This window comes from Dermacentor variabilis, chromosome 6 (genome assembly GCF_050947875.1).
Source record: "Dermacentor variabilis isolate Ectoservices chromosome 6, ASM5094787v1, whole genome shotgun sequence".
Lineage (NCBI taxonomy): Eukaryota > Metazoa > Arthropoda > Arachnida > Ixodida > Ixodidae > Dermacentor > Dermacentor variabilis.
The window spans coordinates 165,117,113-165,139,352 of NC_134573.1; positions in this window are offsets into that span (position 1 = coordinate 165,117,113).

Here is a 22,240-nt window from a genome sequence, read left to right on the forward strand (position 1 = left end):
CGAATTCAGAGCAGCGATATTGTAGCGATGCCTCCCGCTTCATTCTGTACCATTCAAGGCCGGCTGATTCCATAGATAACGCGGGCTGGGCGTCACTCTGACCACTGACGAAGCATTAAAGCGCTGAAATCAATAGATTCGAGTAAGGCATCGCGGCACAGTAATATCGAGCACAAAACACCCTAAAGCAGCAAACAGTCCAATTGTCCTCTCTGAACACGTCTAGTCACCAGTGCAATCACAGTAGGTAGATGCAGTGGTGGTCGATAGCGCAGAAGAAGAACAAGAGGAAAAGAAAGAAAAATATGTGCCTGTTTTCAGACTCATTTATTGAATCATACTAGAGGACGGTGGACAGTCTGATTTCAAGAGGTGAATGCTTCGTGTTGGTTAAAGCCTGCATATGGGTCTGTGACACCTTTGGTTTCGGTATACCTTCTATCTTCACAATGAAAAAGGCTCTATTATAGAAGGCCTAACGTTAGTTTACCTTTCCGGCCGATAACCTTATATTCACCGTTCATCGTTGTCGGGACCACCCCTACCACTCCTCCCGTGTCTCGTCACGTCGAGAACGTCACTAAAATCCCCCAAGCAACGCAGGTGCTACCTACCGATATCATAAACAATGCTCCTCATGTCGCCGAATCGGCTGACAGGTGTTCAGAAAGATTGATTGTAGGCAACCTTCGTTCGTTCGCCGAAACACGTGGTGAAACAATGAACGTCAAAGAGTGAAACATTGTATATACGTCTCATACAAAGGCATGCCAGTTGCTAGCTCAACCAAGATCTACAGCGATGCTTATTGGAGAAGCATTTACGAAAAATGACATCTCCCTATTGTTGTCGCTGTATTCACGCGTGAACGTTCTTTCACATTAATTGTTTTTGCATAACTTGATAGATCCAACGTAAATCTAAATTAAATTAAAATTAAATTATAGGGTTCTATGCGCCGAAATCTTGATCTGATTATGAGGCATGCTGTAATGTAGAACTCCGGAAATTTCGACCACCTGGTCTAAGTGCACGGATGATTTCGCATTTCGCCCTCATCGAAATGCGGCCGCCGTGGCCATGATACGATCCCGCGGCCTCGTGCTTAGCAGCTCAACACTATAACCACTAAGCAACCGCGGTGGGTAACGTAAATCTCAATACATCTAGCAAAAGTCAACAAGAAATGAGTGCGTCACAAAGTGCTTAATCTAGAAAGAGCTTCCAGCGCAGGTTAGTGTTCTTGCTGGAGCCCGCCATGTTTGCGCTGCTAACAAAGATTGCTGCGTGGCTGAGTTGTATTTATTCGTTGCAGTTGAAATTCTAGTATTTCCATACCCGAATTAAAACCATATGGGTTGTCTCGGTTCACCTAATTGTGTGCCTTCACAGTGCTACATTGCTTTCTTTGTCTTACTGATGCAAATTGATTTATTATATTTCCTCCTCCTCACCCACAAGCAACGTGAGTGGCAGTATATTGAACTATTCCCCCACTAACAAGATATACAGCACGTGACAAACGAAGCCAATCAGTACTTCTCTTTTGCGTATTCTTCATATATCCATGTATGATTCAGTTCAAAAATATTATTTAAGCACACCAACTCAAAGGACTTCTGCTTGCGAGCAGCAAGCACACCTCCCGGCCCCGGCTTCCACACCCTGACGGGAATCGAGTGCCAAAAACGTCCACACAATGAAATTTCATGGCACGTCCAGTAACCCAAGGCGGTTCAAAGTCCTGGTGCTTTGCACTACTGCGTCTTCATAAGCTCACATATAGGTCATCACTTTTTGCTGGCGACTTGAATCGACAATCCAGATAGATCTAGGCGAATCTATAGGCAAAGATTGGAAGCACGCAGCGCACGTCGCGCGTTCGCCACACGGCAAAGATAAATAAAGCTTTGCTCTCCATGCGCCGCTAGCCATCGAGCCCATTCCGCTGCGACAAGCTGTGCCTGGGAACCGGATGCACTAGCTAACCACTGCAACGTTACGTAAGCTGCCCACTTAACAGTCTGGGTCTACGGAACGTGCTTGACGCAGCCTCGGAGAGCGGCGTCGTGTGCGAACGTATTTCGGAGGCGTGGATAAATAGCCGGCTCACGCAGACATAGTGGGAGCCGTCGAAAGCCTAAAAGCTCGCAGTAGCTGGTGGCCCACGTAATCATTGAGGGTAAGTCGTGGACGTTTACGAAGGCGCAGCAGTTTGCTAGAATAGAACAACAAGCACCTTACGAGACTCGCCGACGTAGCCTCTCTTGTCTCTGCAATGTCATAATGAGACCGGTATAGGCGACATCTGCTGATCGCTTAAGTATAGCCTAACTATAGAGTACTGTAGCCTAGCCCGCCGCGTCTTCTGGCCTCCCCACATGCTTACGAAGACAGCGCACACCAGCTTTTACAGCGCAAGCGCAATGTTGCTCACTTTGACGCCAACATATGTGGGGATTATCACGCAGCAAGAGAGGTATGCTGATGATGTTCAAATAATTGATTTCATGAGTAAATGCCTGCTACTGTGTATTGGCTTTACCGGCATCTCCTGCTGTCTTCTTGTCGAGGCCTTCAAGATGAGCCAAACACCGGTGTGAGCTGGGGTGACTTTAGTGAATGAAATTGGGAACATTGACAGCTACTGTGTCTACGGCTTCTCCACGAACAATAATTTGTTAAATGGTCAAACGATGATAACTTGAGTTGGTAATGGAAAAGTTCTAGCAATAAAGCAACAAATAAAAAAAAAGATAACGAGTACGGACATGCAACGCTCGCACGTGCAGATTTAGAGCTGATCCTTATATCACCACGGTTTCTTCAGATGTACTCGTAAAATACATAACTGATTGCTCCTTCATGCGTACATTTTCTTTTTCTTTTTAAGCCCTTGCTGTTTAAACTTTCATAGTGTCCGAATGCTCTTTCTCTGTGACGCGTTTTAGAAAATCAGTGTTTGCAATAAGACATGTGTCACTTGGTATTCCGCGGCGATCTTAAGCGGTGTTGTAGCCTTATTCTCAATCAACAATTCACGCGCACTTAATTTTTGTGCTTTGTATAAACCGGCAGAAATTCAAATCAAGACCATAAACATTGCAGTAGCGGTATTGTCGACTAACTCTGACACGTGAAAGGTATTAACAGCAAGGAAATGAAACACGCTTCTTTCATTTTTTATTAAGCAAGCTTGGCATAAATTATGGGGTTTTACGTGCCAAAACCACTTTCTGATTATGAGGCACGCCGTAGTGGAGGACTTCGGAAATTTCGACCACCTGGGGTTCTTTAACATGCACCTAAATCTAAATACACGGCTGTTTTTCGCATTTCGCCTCCATCGAAATGCGGCCGCCATGGCCGGGATTCGATCCCGCGACCTCATGCTCAACAGCCCAACACTTGGCATGAGCTGAGCAAGACATGAGCAAAGCTTGGCATGAGGGTAGGGAGAGAGGGTATTGGTGAGAGGAGAGAGAAAGAGAGAGAGCGATGTCAAGCTATTTTCTCACCGCTCGTTGAACATTTGCTAACTAAACTATCACCCAAGGATAAACAAGTCAAAGGGAATGAGAGATAGCTTCTTTTTGCGCCACCATTAGCGAGATGTAAAGGTTTACCGAACAAGTAGAGGAGGGAGGGGGAAAGGGGGACGTAGCAGAAAGGTTTCTCGCGTTGGTCTTGGAAGAGCTTCTCGTGTGCGGAGATTATATGTTTGCAGAGCGAATCGTGCCAATATTGACGCCCATAACGACTGCGCTGCCGGTAACAGCGCCGGAATACGCGTTTCCTATCACCATAACATCGTAGCGGCCTCCACCTGCAGACACAAAGCAACAACTTTTAGCACTTCCCAGTTTTTCTTTCTTAGCGGTTTGCTTCGACAGAGCGCGTTTTCTGTGGTTTGACTAAATCTCTTTGTTTGAGTTCGCGTCACTCTTCCGCTTGCTATCCTATGCGTCCTTGATATTTATGTACTTGTATCATTAGGGATACGCACTTGAGAGCAGTCCCTAGAAGATATCCTGCAGTTCCGCTCTATTCACTGTGATCGCGAAAGCATACAGTTCAAAAGTTCTTGAGAACTTGTCGTTTTCTCATTTCTCAAATTTGAATTGCAACAGCTCGGCAGTTAATTCAACGCATCTAAAATTGCGGTATATTATAGTCTACGTACGCAACAAGTACGACATCTGTATAAATAATTTTCTACGCACGACGGTCAAAAAAGTAATACTACCTTTAAGCTCGAAGGAATGAATGCGTGATCATTAAAAGGTGATAGAGACATGGTAAAAGATGCAGCGATGAGCATATTGCTTTCAAGGAATTCTTTCCTGCTGCTTGTATTAGTAAGCAACTAGTGGCAATAATCTTCGCCGGGATAATGTAACCGTTCCATTCCAATGCAATTCCTTTCGGTCATCGTAAGTGGTCAGAGTGGCGCTTCACCTCCGTTATCAATGAAATCAGCCGGACGTGAACGGCGGATGATGAGAGTGGCATAGAATCGAGCTGAAGCAATCGCTACATTATACCAGGTCTCCGCTCTCGCGGGCTCGAAGCGTGCATATAACCTGCATGGAATCAGCACTATAGATATATTTTCGGGTTTCTGCGTGAGCTAGCGCTAACTAAATTTAGTATTTTCCATCATGTTGCAAAACCTACCCTTTTTTCTAGCAGCTGCTCACTATTTTGTTAGCGTTCGAGGAAATTGCCAGAGAAAAAAAAAAGAAACAGAACTGAAAGTCAAGCAATACATCGGTGCTTGTGACGGCCGCGCTGATAAGAAATGCCTGGCATGCCGCTGGTGTAATGACTCGCAAAATTGCACAAGTGTCCAGCAAAGAGGCTTGCATAATGGCTGGAGAGGGAAGGCGCTAAGTTCCTGCTCGCTTCTCGTGTGTCGTCCTGATTTCATCGGACATCGCCGCTAAAACGTACGGACGTGTGCTCCCCATGAGGGCTAATGACGCTGTCACAGCGTTCGACGCTGTCGTAACTCCGAGAAGAAGCCATTTTTTTTAACTGTATACGAAGCTGACAACTTCGTTAGCCTTCCATCAATGATGTGAAAAGCGTAATAAAAGAAGCAAGAACAGAAAGAGCAAAGTACCGCGCAACGCTCAACATAGAGTCAAGTGTGCGAGAGTGCAAGATCCTCGCCTCGTACACGTTGAGGTCATCTCCAGAGTCATTGTATACGAAACTTGAAAGTACGGGCGCTGTTTGTATAGCACACTCCACGTTCTGTCTTTGTGCACGAGTCGTGGACGCGTGAACAATGCTCTTACGTGCGTATATGTTTGCTTTCTTCTCGACGCGGTGTCGAGCTCCGCTAGGCGGTCAGTGAAAGGAACCTCCGTGATAGAAGGCGTAGCATACAAACAGCTCTCACTCGCGTGTAACAAGTGGTGCTCCTTTTGTCAAGGAAGTTCGTGTCATCGTCGACGTGTTGTTTATGCTCACCGCTCTTGGTAGGAAAGTCACGTTTCTCTTTTGAGGCTTGCAAGGTCACGGCGTCTACCCGGAACAACTGCTGTCGACTTGGACACGTCTCAAGAACGAACGATTAGCCGCACGCTGTGGATAAAACAAAACGGTGAACTGCGTAAAAAAGAAAAAGAAGAAAGAACGAGAGAAATGACGCACCACGCTGAACAGAAAGTTCGCGGTTCGGCGCGCGCGACAGAGCCACTCGTGAGTAATTAACATCTGCAGCGGTGTCAATTAGCGGTACCATCTGTTCATGGATGCCAGGTCGTTTTGACACTGGAGTTGTCGCTTGGAATGCAGGCGACCGTTCGTTCTTCTCCAATTAGTCGAACCAGCGCCTCTGCCGCGATGGGAAAAATGCATAGGCCCTGTGCCAATCTGCTGCCTTCTTAGGAGCTACATCAAAGGCAGTGATGACTTTCGGTTCTTGTGTCACGCCGTCAACGTTTCACCTCCTCACTCAAGATGACAACTCTGGAATGCGGAAGTTAACGGCCAGAGGCCGTTATATTCGCTCGCTTATCAGGTTGTGCGGCGCGAGTAAGCAATTAATCATTCCTTACATAGGTAAAAGATAGCCGCTGCCCACTGCTCTTGGCAAAGGCGAGATAGATGCCGATTGTGTGGCCTAGCCTGCTGCCTGCCCTAACCTTGCTTTTCCTAATACAGAAAAGCTATTTATGCTCCCCGCCTTTGGGTTGTTTCGTAAGCGGCAGCTGTTACCGCACAGTGTTTAACGCCTGTTCCCGACGCACATCTATCCATTAAAGTATTTAAACGTTGTGTGTGGCCGTACGTTGATCGCGTGTCCACAAAGACCGAGAAGTAGGTTTGGAGCTGTCAATCTGCCGGTCCCGACACTTTTATATTAAATATTAAAACGAGTATCTTACGATACTGACACGCATGCTTCGACGTTATTGTGGAATGATGCTCGTCATACAGAGAGTGAATTTAGTGTTCATAGCCATTATGGTTATTAGTGTCTCAATGATCTCGGTCCCGTACGCATGGCATCGGATACATCGCCGTGTACGTAAACTGACAAGCATGTATGTTCGTGTCACAATTATGGAAAAGCAAGAACAAAGTTTTTTGCAGCCACGGTTTCTTGCGAAGGACACACTTTGATGACCCAGGTGATCAAAGGGTCAGCCAGAAGACGCGCGGAATGCGTGCCTTGGAGAGTGCGGCGAGCGGCACCGAACTGGACTCGACCCGTAATGTATTCTCGGTGACGCGTCCCCCTATAAGCGTGCACGCCCTGGGCGCGAGGAAACGCGCGCGCCCTTGCAGGTGTGGCCAGCGTCCTGCATATGGGAGTCCGTGAGCCTGACAGCTCGGCGAGGGGCATTCTCGCGAGACGCGGTGGGAAAGCTTGGGCGGCAAACACGTCGGCAGTACAGTTGGCGCGCTCTCCAACTACCGCTATTCGCAAAACGTTCTTCCAGAAGCGCTGCATGTGGAAACTGAATAAAAGAAGAAGAAAAAAAGACAGGGGTTTGTACATCACGTATTCGGCATTGACACCATTGAAGCATTCTTTGAGTGAAGAAGAGCGTGCACGCCTCAATGACAAACTGCTGTAGTTGTGTTAGGGAACCGGTAGGCGTGGGCAGTTTCGGTTATCTTCTAAGTCCCAGTTCAATCCTGATAGCTGCTTCCAAATAGCAGTGCGCAGTTAACTACACAAAAGTGTTCACTCTATATGATCCAGCTTAGCGCACATAAGTCATTGCTCGAAATACAGGCATGCCAACGAACAAAAAACAAAATGAGAAAAGAAAAGGAGAACGGTTGACTGTGTTTTTGTGCCTTTCCGTTCAATTTCGTTCTGGCGTGAGCAATATAAAAGGAATCACCCAATTCGGCTTTAATAAAGAATGACTTGTGAAGTGCGGATTCTAACCTGAGATTTGAATATCTAGCAAGCAGAGTTCTATAGTATAATATTGTTGAATATTTAGCCCCATTGAATCCATTTATGCGGGGCACGTGCGTTAGAGCCACAGCAAACTCTTGAAAGCGATTTCGACGCTTCCGGTTATATTGCTCGAGGAACTACTTTTGAAATACCAAATGAAACAAATCACATGCATAATGGCCTGCTCAGAATATGATGCGCAGTTTTAGGATGTATACGAACGTCTGAATAAGTAGCCAACAGTGCATATTCTGCAATTCGGCGACAGAGAAATAGAAGTAAGATTAAGCAGTTATTTATTTAATTTATACTACAAAACCTTCCAATGGCGCACTGCATTTCACTTTCGGCCAGGAGAAAACAAAGAACGAAAGCTGTGAGCCAGAATTCCTCGACCACAACCTGTCGTACTTTTCAGCCTAACTTGTCAACGTTCCTAACGTTTATTTTAAACATCTTGCGCTTTTCGTCAGTTTTACATGGACTTGGTTTTACAGGTGTTCATTCCCATCCGGTGCCCTCTGAGGGCTTTCTTAGGTACAGCAGTGAATTGTGTGCATATTGTGATTTCGCACAAGACATACCACGGCAGCGTAGTGTTTTGTAGCAGCGGGGGTTCATATATGCGAGGCATGTTATACCGGGCGGCATAAGTAGCGGCTACAGAAGAGCTGCTTTATCCCTAGAGTATTTTAGCACATTTAGCTGTCTAAAACACTCGATGAACGTAGCTGCTCAATTTGTGAGCGTTGAGACCCGTAAGCTTCTGTTGCGTCAAGCAGACTACTCTTGACAATAAAGATTTACTCCTATTTTCTACCTATATTTCTCGTTCGCTAATTAATATACATCTGAATAAGAATAAAACCTGTAGTCCAGCCACGTCGTCGTGGCATGGTGAGAGAAAGAGGACGTTTAGGGATTCGTCTACGTCTCTCTTATTATGATGAAGGTGGACACCTGCTAGGCGGAAATAAGTACGCATTCACATTTTGCAGAGAAACACACACTTATAACAGAAAAGGAGTTCTCAGGTCCTCCCCCCTGAGGCATTCAGAGCCAGTTTAACAATCTTCAATCGTGAGAGCAGTTAGTCGTACTGACCTCCACATGGCCTTTTATTATGTCGTTCGCTTACATTCTACAAGTGGCCGTTATACGGTACGAAGGGTGTTTTAAACCGTGCATGGTATCGAGTTTTCAGAGACACTGAGCAGGTGAGCGAAAGAAACAAAACGCATTAAAAATGTCGTTCACGCTACCTTAAACAATGGAACCAGAAGTTTCAAACCAAAGGTCACGTTACGGTGTCGATATCGATGATACGCGTGTTAGAACGACGGCGTTGTCATAGAAATGGTCGCCACGTCAGGGCGTGACTTGGACACAACCATCGTTGCCAACTTGAGTGCTCATAGTCAATGGCAGCCGTTGTGACCCACTTACTTCTGAACGCAACGTTAGCTTAAATACAGGCGGAAGCGAAGACGAGCCCTGGACAATGTTTAATAATTATATCGCAATTACATTCTTTTTCGCGCTTGACACGTCAGTCGTCCTAGCGGCGATCCGCCTGCATTATCACAAGGATCGGCTGATCGTGAAATGCGGATGGTAAGAAAAGAATAAGATCGAGCGAAAGGAAACGTTACATTATATCCCGCCTAATATTACGATAAAAATTTCTCGTGTAGAGACACGCGATTCCTGATACGCCACCCCCAACTCGGGTATACCAGTGGACAACTTTCTCTGGCAATGGAGGGAAAGCTACAGGGGCGGAGCTTTTGCACACGTGTGCTTGCTCCAAGGACTCCTGCAGCATTTGACAGCGTTTTCGGTTTCTGGGACGATATTCTGGAATCGGGGCGTAGTTTGCGCGAGCGGCGGTTTCCGTTCACCAAAACGGTATAAAGAAAAGCAAACAAAAAGAACAAGTTCAATTTAGCACTCAATGGTGTATTTTCTCCTATTTTGCTGTTGTAGATAAAATGCTTACGTTTTCAGCTCCCCAGGTAAAACTAACGCGGATGAGAAGGTGTGACTTTTTCCAGGAGCCATCTTACTTGCGCGCGCTTCGCCTCTGTAAGTATCCCTTCATGTTGTGCAGCTATTCTTTTTTTTTGTTTATTATATATACTTATACGTTGTGTAAATAATTCTGCATTGCTAAGCTCTGTTGTTGTTTTGTATTCATTTTCAAGTTGTCTTGTTCTTTTGCATTATTCATTGCGTTTAAATTCTTATGGCGTACATTACTTACGTATACTTGCTGTGTTCCCACTGTTAAAGCTAATTACGCAAAAATTTTTATGTTGCCTTTTTTGTTGTTGTTGTCGTTGCACTTATCTCCACCTAATTTCTAAAAGGAGGTCCCCTTTCAGCTATTTGCCACGGGGCTACCGTCTGAATGAGTACACCGATGCTTACATTTGTTTACGACCAAAAAAAAAAAATAATGCACATGAATGTACATGAAAGTCGTGCCCGAGTTTAGCTGCCGCCCAGCTACCACGCGAGCACTGCTGGTTTAACGCGGTGAGGGCAGCCTTGTTCTTCGCCCGGTTCGCACATCAGCGGCACGGTGCGGCGAGCCCTGACGACCACGTCGCTTCCCGGTTGGCGCCCTCTCGGCGTATATATCTCGTGCTCGCATGTCGTGCCGATGCCGAGACAGGTGCGACGCGCGAGTTCGGCGCGTGTGCACCGCCGGGCCCTAATGAACTTCAACGGCCGCTGTGACCACTCCTGACGCGCTGCCACATCGCCAACGCCAGAAGCTAGCGCCAAAAGGAAGTGCTTGGCCCGCTACGGAATTTTTTTTTCTTCTCGAAGATGACGACTGACGCAGCGTCTCATCCGCCAGTTGCGCAATGAACACCTGCAGGCACGTTTGCGTTGACGCCACGGTGAAAGGGAGACGCCGGTGGAGAGCCGCTGGCCTAGCTAACACCTCCTCGGGAGACAAAAGTCCTGGTAACTCGCGATGTCTAGACGTGATGTTAGTTGGCCGATTTTTGCATTGCATGTAAAGCACGCATTGAAGAAAGCAAGAAAGTGGTAAGGGAGGAGGGGGAGAGGGGGCGTGTCGCTCACTTTCTTGAACTATCATTCGTATATATGGGCGTTCACCCCAGAGCATGAAGTCACAGCTTCCAATTTGCAGCCATTGACTATATAGCTAATATAGCTAGCCGTGTCTGGTGTCACTGAACGGAAAACCGTGGTAAGAAAATCGAATACCAAATTTTCGCAACATTTGGGTTTTAGAAATTCGGTACTAGATGGTTTAGTATCATTTAGATTGTACTAAATACACGGTTCAGTCAACATTTCAGACCTATTAGCCGTATTCTTGTACATGAGAACGTCAGGGCTCCAGACCTAAGTGCGTTCTTCCTTTGTTGCCGACTAAATCATCCTAAAAGGCCTTAGATCCCGAATTATGATACAAACGGAACTTTACGATCATCCTCGATTGCTTCCATTTTTTTTACCACTAGGAATGATGCAGTCATATCCAAATAAACGGGAAAAAAGTAAACAAGAGTGGACGTCGTACTTGCGTGAGGTTGAGTATATTTCAGTGCACTCAATCCGTGCCACTTTTTCCCTGTAACACTGCCTCGGGATTTAAGCTATGCAAAAAACTTCGACTTTATTTTCTACTTTAATATCTCTGCTTTGTGTTGCGGCGCCAGCGTTCACCAGATGGACAGCGCTAATCCCGCGTCTGCTTTAGTAAAAGCGTGGCCACAGACTTGAGTGTTGTAGGCAGGCACAGCTGTTGTAGTGTCACAAGTACTGAAATTGCACAACTTGGAGTGCACGGGTTGACTGAGCGTATCGATGTGTATTACCTGCAAGAGCGTTGTATAGAGTTACAGAAAGGTGAAGAGCATGCAACGAGATGGGGAGAGGCGCCGTCAAGCGCCGTTTGAATTAGCGGCCATGAGATGTTCTCTTAGTACACTGAATAGCAGCCTTGATCACGTTGCTCCTTGTTTGAGCACTCACTGACGCCCGTAATGCAGACGAGCAAGCTACGTGCTTTGTTAACTAAGCATCGCATAATTTCAAGGAAACCGTTTTCTCACACTCATCCCTATTACATTCTGACCACGAACAAGATAGTTACACAACTACTTTTCGCCACTGTCTGGTCGCCTTCCCTAACAATATGCACAGCATCAGGATCGGCTGGAATTGGCTCTTAGTATGACTTCTAGCATAAGGGCTTCTGGTGAATACGGGCTCTCGTTTGCAGTGCCTTTTTTGGACACCAGCTCATTATCAGCTCGGAGCGCCGATGAACCAGAGTGGGCGTACGGCGTTCTCGTGCTCAGCCTGCTTTAAAGACGTTAAGAAATGTTCACGGAGTTTTAGTTTTCATACATTCATAGTTTTGTCAGTGGTACGTAACACAGGACTTTCGCCGTTCGTGAATACCACGAGCGTATTCAAATTTCTGCAAGATGACTTCACCTATGAACATCTGAGAGCAAAGGGAAAAGGTAATTCCTGTAATGAGTTAAACATGGAAATTTAATTTGCTTCGGAAAGAGTGAAAACCTTGGTTACGTATTTGTGCGGAGATCATGCAAGCAGCAATCGGACAGCTCCGGCCCTAACTTATTTAGTACAACACACAGTCAAGTTGTACAAGATATATTGTTGGGTTAGCTGGCTTGTCATGGTTTCGCAAACGGCGCCAGAGAACAAAAGTGACAGGCGGAAAGACGTCAAAACGATCACAAAGCATCTGTTGATCGCCTTGTCTGCCTGCTTCTGCGTGTCCTCCTTGTTCTCTGAAACCGCCCGCAAGCTCGTACGCAGCAACAGGCAACATGATGGTGTACTAGGCTCGGATTTCGCAGGTCAGACCGGCTTTTACATCAGCTTTGTTCTGCCGTATTTGTAACCCACACGTTAATTTTGTCCTTCCATTAAAAAAAGAAGTGCACACTGTTTCTCTCGTTTCTAAAGAATGGCTATCTATATAAGATTTTTTTCATTACTAAAGGTGCAGCCACCACTTAGCTTTTCCTTAAATAATAACTTTTCAGTGTGACGTTGAACCGATCAGAGCAGAAGTGAGATACATCTTTTGCCCTACAATGTTTGACGTACTGTGGTGCTTGCGCAGTACTTTTTCCACAATCATCGAACCACTTAAGTCTGCGGGCAAATGCGAAAATGCGAACGAGAGCGTTTGAACAAAGGTGAGAGCTTTACGTTCACATATGAGAAACCGTGAGAAGCGCGTTCGTACAGATGGAGCGACGGGAAGAACAATCGGCGGACCACCAACGTTGTAGAAGGCGCTGAAAATTGCTTGGTACAAGTGGTAGTTGGGACACCCTACGCCTTGAATAATGTGCAGCCAAGCCATGACCCGTGGCGTGAAGCACAGGAACCACAACACTCCGCGAATGGCGAAGAAAAAAAGACGATGTGTTGCAGAATATTGCCCTACCGTAGAAAAGGACAAAAAAAAAAACAATGTGTCGCAAAGCATTGCACTTTGAAAAAGTAAAAAGATCGTGCACTGCGAAACACTACACTGTATATGCTAATGACATTAAACTCGTTGTCATCGTCATCGTCGTCCTCGTCATCATCATCATCATCACTACACTGTGCAAGAATATTGCGTACTGCAAGGCACTGCACTGTGCAAATGGAGGATGAAGAGAGAGAGACAGAAACTTTATTCAATATAAATAAAATAAGGCACGATGGTTGGACTACACTGCAAGACAATGTAAAGGAAAGAAGGAGACTATGCTGCAAAATATTAGTGGAAAAATAAGAATAAGAAGAAAAAGATTGCGTGCTGAAAAACATTACGCTGTGCAAGAGAGAGAGAGAGAGAGAGAGAGAGAGAATACAGGAAGGCAGGGATGTTAACCAGTCAATAGTCTGGTTGGCAAAATGAAGTAGGCTGGGTGCCTGCTGAATCGTCTGAACAAAAAGGAATAAGTTTAAATTTAGAAACTACGCGCTCGTCTGCACGAACAGCAGAAATGTACGTACGTCACTTATCGTGGTCAAATAAAATACGATCGAGTAAGTGCGACCAGAATGCACTATTTCGCTTCATCTTTTGCCACTTCGCATACTGTCGATTTCGGTTAGCGTATGCTTGGTTAAGACTTTCATTAACTTTAGCTGCCGGATACACATAGCTCTTCAGAATGGCACTCTCGAGTGGCCACTCGTACGGGGCCGTCTAATTTATACCCTTTCGTCCGTGTTGTGCTCATCCGCGATGGTACAGTCTTTGTTCTAAAGTCCGAAGCTATCCCGCGAGTAACGACTTCTGTCGCCGGCCTTATTTAGACTCAGAAGGTGTAGCAGAAAAAAACAATTGTGCAGAAACCATGGATGATGATGGTCAATGCGGTTGAAAAGAACAGAACGGGACAAACGAACGAAACGAAACGGAACGAACGAAAGTTTTTCTTACTGAGTCCGACCACCGACCTGCGACCACTAGGAAAACAGCTGAAAGAGGCAAAGAAAGCTATTTGGTTTAAAACGTCCTTGTGGTCAGACTGTCGTGCACGTTATAGTCGAAGTATCAACCGGAGCCCTATCACTACGGCGTCTTCTGGCGTAGTAGTGGAAGATAAAAGCGTATCAACAATTAGTTGCGAACTCCACCGACTAGGAATCGTCTTGTCTGATCTGTTCTGCGTGAACTGAGGGCGCAAAAAAAAAAGAAAAAGAATGCGGACTCAGTGACGACAATTGTAACGTGTCTTTACCGTGACAGATAAAATCTGCAAACGCGCTTCAGATGCGGATAAATAAAAGAAAGAAAACAACTCGCACCCTACGAGAACTTCAGAAGTGCCTCGTGAGACATTTGTCTTCCGACAGACGTGGGACCGTGAAGAAAAATAATGTTTTTTTTTTCTTTTTGAGAATTCACGCCGAAAACCCGTCTACGCTTGTGTGCGGTCCGCATCGTGTAGTAGGGCGGTGCTTCCGGAGGAATGGCTCGGGAAGTCGTTCGCCCCCCCTGCCACGTAGGAGGAAAAGAAATGGATGCGGCGTCTGCGCAACAGTGTTCTAGACATTCCCAGTCCCACACGGATTTGTCTATACGTCCCACGAACTGCAACGTGGTGTACTACGACAGGAAACGCAAGAGACGCCCGCATAAACCAGTACGTGACTGCACCTCGCGTCCATGCAAAAGATGGGAAGCTTACCAGCAAGACGTAAGCGTATATCTACGGGCTCGCTTAAAATTACGCCATTGTAACCCCCCAATTAAAAACATGAGTGGGCAATTTAACAATTACACACGCAGCGCAAAGCTGAAGCAGTGCAAACGCTGTAGTATACACTGCCGAAGCAAAGGCCAAGAGGCATCGAAATACATACTCGCCGGAAACAGGTTGCGTACAAACCCAGGAATGTGCTCCTCGCATTCATCATCGGACGCGGCGCGTATACGCACTTGCTTATGCAACGGCGCTGCTCCGCTCGTGATGGAATTGCCGTCGAAGCGGGCAGCGCACTGCACGCGATAACCTTGCGAACCCCCGCGCGAGCGCCCCGTTAAAAGAATGAGACCATCCATCACGACACTGCGGCGCTTTTCGCCAGCTTTGCCACATTGGAGGCGAGACGACCGCGGGGCTGAATGGATTGGCGGAATAAACAACAACAGCGACAGCCGCGACGATGACGTCAGCACAGATAACCGAGGATAGCTTAATGCGGATCATGCGGGCAGTCAGCTCTTGCGATGCTTTCTTGGAGACTCGAATACGTTCCGTACGGCCACTATATAGGTCGCGTCCTGCCGCAAGTATACGGAATACGACTGCTCAACGCCACTGATGAAAGCTGTGGCCAACGGTACTTTTACTTATCTCTAGCCAGTGCGCCAGGGAACGGATTTTCGGCAGATATCAAGCCACTCGGCGGGTGGCGCGTCGGGACCAAACTGATGAGAAAAATGCGTTCAGAAAGCATATAAACCGAACGGGATGAGATGCCGATGCGCCAGCGTCCGCGGGTCAACTTTGTTTTTGAGGAACTGGTTTTACGGGCCGGAGAGGCTACAGGCGACGAGATGGTGGAGGCGCATCAATTTCGCGCCACCAGCGCGGCGGCTGCTGCTGCTTCTGCTGACCTTTCCCGCTCGCTTCTTGTTTTCCCACGATTTTCCGAGAGCGTACCAGCGTGCAATACGTGCGTGTGGGCTTCCGGAGTGGAACGAAAAAACTATGTGCAAGGCAGGAGCAGGGTTGCACAAGCACAAGCTGGGCCTGTTCAGGCAATAGAGCTAAGAACGTTCCGGTGTGAAGCGTTCCTGGCAGCTGGGAAAGGCGGTTGAAGAAAGATGGCCTAAGCGACGGTGTGTGTGTGTGCGGAAGGGGGGGGGGGGTGGAGGAGGTGCGATTACTGACGAGCGAACGAAAGCAGAAAGAAAGAAACCTTGCGAGGCCAGATCAAACGCCTGCAGTTATCGTTTGACTAGACGTATCTTTGTGTGGGATTCTTTGAGCAATATCGAGGAAGTTGCGCTACAGCTCGCGCGCAAATAACACGCGCACATGGGTACTGTGCACACACACGAACGCGTGTGTCCGTCAACAATATCTTATTGACAGTGCGGGGCTTCTACGATGGCTCTGGAAGTGGTAAAGTATGAAACCGGAATAAAAATTTTACGATATATTTCAGAATTCGGCCGAGGTAAGTGCGGCTGCGCCTAGCCTCAGCGACGTGTCGCAGAAAGCTAGATTAATTGTAACACGGCGCGCAAAGCATAGCCCATAAATTCTGGCGCTGCCGCTTCGTTGACCTTAGAGGGCCTCGCGAAAACGCCGTGGGGCTCGTTATTACCATCGTGATGCTATAGCTATGGGCACCTAATTAATGATCAGCGCTCAATTCGTGAGCAACATGCAGTGAGAAAAAAGGAAAAGGAGGCGAACTCCCATTGCAGCGGCCTGTTTTTCAGGACGCGGGAGCCATTTCTTCCAGTAACGTGGTACACCTAGCCTACACACGCTCCACTGGTCTGTCGTAAGATGGGAGACCGAAGTGAAATCGTGCGCCATCGACATTTCCCGTCGAACGGGTCGCGAGGTCGCGAGTAATTGCGTCCGCCTTTCTTGCCACCATCCTCAAGCCATGGCAGCAGGAGGACTTAAGCTTCGTGGCACGTGCAATCCTCCAATAGAAGGTGACCAGTCACGACCACGCTTTCACAGCGGTGGCCCCGCGGTCGCGTCGGCTAGGGGTCGCGACATCGTCGTAACCACATGGAACGCCTGTCATACGCATTTTCGGCGTTGTAGCGCACGGCAAGCGTTGCCGCGTCCGTTCCACGCTGTGCGGTGTAGCCGCGGTGTTACTGTGACAGAGAGGAGCCCCACCGCAAGATTCCCGAAATGCGCAAACTATACACACACTCTCGCTTCTAATCGTGTTATGCAGTATAACAGATCCTAATAACTCAAAGCCACGTGACATGTTCAAACGAATGTGAAGCGAATATTTAAAGAAGCGGTTAAATAACTGTTATAGAACTAACCGTGGTGCGTACAAATGTTTTAACTTTCATCCTGCTCGAGGTGCGATGTCACAAAGGTCAAAACTTGAATCTAATACAATTTATATGATTATGCACTACCTCTCTCCCAAGCTATGCAAACGCCGAATCAGGCGAATGCGCGGGGTGAGACGACTTCGCAGCGATGCCACGAGAACGGACTTGATGAACGTATGATGCTTTTCGAGGGAATAATGGCAATGACAGGTGCATACGCATGCATAGAAAAATATGGTGCATATCTCGCTATATTGAAGAGCTTCCTTCGTATCACTGTTTCTTCTTCTTTGTTTTTTAAGACTTAGAAACACTGAAAGATAGGCTACTTAGAGCCGGCTATCCGAAGATCCTTACTCAAGGAACAATAAAAAAGAAAAGCAATGAGAAAATTTCAAGAAGCACTTATGCCCACCCAAGCTCAAGCACACTATGAGTTTCTCTACGGGCACCAGCACCGAAAGCGCAGTCCAGTACTTATAGGACGGTCACCCATTAAACAGGAGTGAAACAGTCCGTACCCGTCTTTTCAAGTATACTTATATAACTACATGGTCGCGACCTCAGTACGCTAAAAAGAAACACAATGTAGAGACGATAACACATGTAATGCCACTTATAGGTTGATCACACGATTAGTGTCTTCTGAAAAATCGCGAAGGGCACTCACACCACGCCTCTACTTATCTAGGTGTGATTACGTTCCGAGAACCCTGCTTACTGTGAGGGCACGTTCGTCAAGGATGTTGAAATGGTCGAATCCGCGTTTTGGCAATATTGAGGACATGTTTTAACTAATATGCTCCACTGAAGAGTCGGAATTATTATTAGTATAGGAAGCTACAATATGGGGACGTTCTTCTATCGATGCGACACAAGAATGGATGCATGTTGGCAACGTCTAAGCGCAGACGATGCAGAAGCTTTTCGAACGTGCGATGAATCCTTTTATTGGGCTCAAATCACAGGAATCGATCAACTTGGCACAGGAGTAAAGACTTTGCTTGTTCGTCGAACCAAGCGTCTTTGCAAAGATTGTGCAGCAAGGTTCGAAGAATATCTTGGCATCTGGTGCGGAAATGTCTCATGGGCGTCAGGGTGCGTGTGCTGTAGTAGACTGATCTGTCTGCCACCTAATGCCCTAGGATTTCGACGTGGCTGGGTAGGCACTGAAAACAGATCTGATGACGAGCAAGAGAAGCGATGGTCAATGTTTAAATCATTTACAGATCATGGAGCTCATCTGCGTCAATACAACATTTCTGTATCGCTTCTATAGGGCTCCTTTGGAGTCGGAGTACACCATATTCCAGATATGGCGCTCTTTGGCCACACCTGGCTCTTGCGCCGAGAAACACCATTAATCAATCAATGTCCCAGAGCTCTGCTACCGTATACGATGTCTTGTGGGATAGTCGGTAACTTCTGTATGATTAATATGCAGGAATATTGAAAGTTGCACTCGAGCTGTCATTTGACATATAACAGCCCGTGAGTACGACTGCGTAACCATGCCGAAGCTGATGCACTTGCTGGAGCATGAGAAGCTTTGCTCCTATAGCGTACTGCGGATATTCTTTTTTTTTGAGCTTCTGGAAGTTCCAACGTCACAACAAGGCGTATGTCGCATTGTCACATTGGCCAAGAATGGGTCCAAACCCAGTGGCACACACCAAACGAATAAGTCAACAAAGCTCAAGCAAATCAATAAATGCGTCGAATATAGCACGCTGTTCCATTGAAAGGTCCGTGTGCTATAGGGATATCCATGAGCCGACATTATATGCAGTGGCTTTATGTCGGTGTTTGTTTTCTTGATCACGCAGGATATAGCGTTCTCACTGGCACTATAGCTAGCTGCCTGTCAGCACACAGGTGTTATATAACCCCGTTTACTGGTGCTTTTGCATTTGGCGCCCCTATGAAGTTCGCATATACACCCGATTCGATATATCGACCGACACGCCGACCGATCAAGTAGTAGAGGGCAACAGCCGCAGCCGCACCAAATCCGGGAGAAAACTTGGCTCTAAAAATTAACCATCATTATACAAACGTGAGTGTGCTGATTTCTTTTTTTTCTTGTTTACGTTGTTAAATACAATAAATACAACACTGCGACAGCAGTATTTTGTATTGTTGTTTTGATTCTCGTGTGGAACTTTTCTCTTGCGGTATTCCGGTTGTTGTTGTTGTTGATGTCGTTGTTTTTGGCTGCGGTAGTTGTTGTTGAGACAAAGCAATGGAGGCTTCATACGCGAAAGCGTTATTCTGCATGCTACTCTTGACCGGCTGAGCCGCCACGCTTGTGGGCGAGCTGCGAGCGCTCTAAAATCTCTCCGTCTACGCGGAGGAAGCCGCTTGCTTCGCTTCACGCTCGCTTTCCATAAAGCACGTGCCCGCGGGCGAAGTTTCGATCATCGTACACACGCGCACCGCCATTCATCCGCCCTCCCCCATCACCTGTCCCTTCCTGCCATATAGCGCGGCGGCTAATCGCGTTCGGTCGCCGCAAGAAGCTTCGCGCACGCAACGTCGCTAACAACGCGCCGGCCTGCCGCAGGCCAGTATAAGGAGGCGCGACAGGAAGAAACAAACGACAGCAACAGAACGAAACGAGAACAACAGCGAGAAAGCAAAGCTAAGAGCGGCAGAGAAAAAGAAGCGCGCGCTCGTCGAGGGTCTACTCCCATACACCCACGTCTCCTCGTCGACGTCGTCGTCGTCGGAGGACTGACCCAGAATTCCGCGCCCGAGTGTTGCAGCGAGCGCGCGGCGATACACTCCCGCGGTCTCGCCTTGTCCCTGAGCCGCAACGCGATGCGCGCGAGCGCCGCGCGACCCCAAAGCAACGCTGCCGCAAACACACACACGCGCGCACACAACCATAATGAACGAGCGTGGCCCTGCCTCCGTCCCCGGTCTCGTATTCTTCTCCTCCCTTCACCTGCTACCCCCGAGAGCGGTGCGTCCGAGCTCGCCGCCCGTTGTCCTTCGTGCGGGCGGCGAGACCAATTTTACTCGGCCGTGCGGCGCGCACGGCGGATCGCAGGCAGCGAGCGGCGGCAGGGGAACCAAGAAGATGAGCAAGCGCCCAGGAGCGCTGTGCAGCCGGAGCGGGGTCGTCCCGTCCGCCGTGGCCCGAAACGTCGCGCCTTTTCCGGACGCCTATGGAGTTGGCGTGCGCGCGCGCCCGCGTGTGTGTACGGTTACTAAGCGGCCGAGGTCGTCGCACAGGTCTGGCGCGTCGAGCCTGTCTGGGAGGATGCCAGCACTGTCCTGTCCTGTAAAAAAGTCAGGGAGGATAAAGGGGGCGTGCAGGGGGATGGTCGCCACGCCGGACCTTTTAATTTAGCCAGTGTCTTCTCTCTCTCCTCGATGCAGTTATACGGGAGCTTCAAGTTCGCTAGAACTTCGCTAGAAGTCTGTTTGAGTTAATGGCTGGCAGTTAGTATAGAGACCAATCCTTTGCCGCCGTAAACTTTACGCGGTGCGCATGCGCCGGTAGTACTAACAAAAAATGGCGAACATCATTTCGTTAAATCAACGCGCAAAACAAGGGGTACACAAAACAACAAACGGCGTTCTCATCGGCAAGAAGCGGCAGCACAGCTACGTCTTCGGCTGCTCACGTTGACTATCTGTGATACCAGCTTTGAGTCGCGGTGAACAAGAAGTGGCCGCAGACACGACTCTCCGGTATCTTGCGGACCTGCGAGCCACGTTCGCGTCAGGCAGTGGAGGAGACGAGTGTAGATTCTTAGCGCCTGTTCACACTCGCGAATGCGGACGCGAAGCAAAAGAGCAGACATGCGGGTATCGTGGAGAAGACAACCTTCGAGATTAACTTCAACGTTCTGTACAAATCGCAGGCGAGAGCCAAACAGCGGAAACCTTGAGTCTCGCCGTGTTTCGAAAATCACGCGTAGCCTGAGCGAAAGCCGGCTCTCTATTATTCCGACTCGGCCACGCTTTCAGCCGTCGCATTCTACTTACGCGAGTGAGAAGTAGAGACCATAAAATGTCATGAAAGAACTGATGGTGAAGACGGCACATAAAAAAACAATTTGTGGCACTGTTCGCAAGTGTCCATCGTCACCACAGCATGCTCGATCCTTGCGCGCTCGAAAGCAACGACACAAGGGGAGGGGGCGTGGTTTTGCTAACGCGAATTGTCGCGAAGCTAGCGTGCAGGTTGTAAAGAGCGGGCATCGCAGTCACAGGAAGCGAGCAGCGAAGAGGGAGGAAGGAGGCTGCGGAGAATGGCTAAGCTACGCACGAACAATAAAGAAACCAGGTTCACCAAACAACTTTCATTGAAGACCTCCGTGCGGCGCAACTTTTTTTTTCTTCTTCTTCTTCTTTTGTCTCGAGTCGTCGTCGGGATCGTGTGTGTCCGACCGACCGGACGCCCCAGGAGAATCCGCTGACCCGTCTGGCTTCGGAGACGAATGAACAGGTTTGAGAAGTTGCCGGCGCATTGCTTCCTCGTCTCGAGATGCCCCGGCCATCTCTCTCCACTCTGTCTTCGGGTCCCCGTTTCGTTTCTGCGCCGGCTTCGGAAGCACCGCCGAAATTGTTTCTTTTCTTTTTTTAATGAGAGAAACAAAAGAAAAAATTATAGGCGGCGAGTAGCAGACTGTTTTATTATATGTCAGTACACAAGCGTGAGCAAAATGACGGAGTGAGGTCAAATGCTTACGGGAAGTTCCATATTCCAAACGGAACTTTTGTGCAACATGCATGAATGATGTGTAGCGAAGAAACGCATCTTTGCGTTACTCATTTATCTCACAGTTAGTCAGCCAGCCAGCAAGCGAGCCAACCAAGCCACAGGCCAACCAGGTAGCCAGCTTAATATACTGGTATTCTTGAATGCATAATATTCTGTGGACTTTCTTCCCTGGTGTGTGGATGGGGATATTCTAAAGCAGATGCAGTAAACAAGTTAGGCGCAATTTCATAAAGTCCTTGACAGCAGTTTAGCCCCGTTATTCATTTTGCGAGCGTTCAGAAAAGTACGTTTTTCCTCTTCATTAGCATGCTCGCGTTAATTTGTTTACTAAATTGTCGGCAACATTATGCGACATGTGGTGTCCGTCTAACCCCACGTTGCTGTGAGTCGGCTATAGTAGCACTGTACGTTCAGCCGCTCTTCAAGCGTTTTTGCATGCATAACGACGTCAGATGAGCTAAAATAATGTATTCGAGGCGCTGAGCAAAAAAGAAAGAAA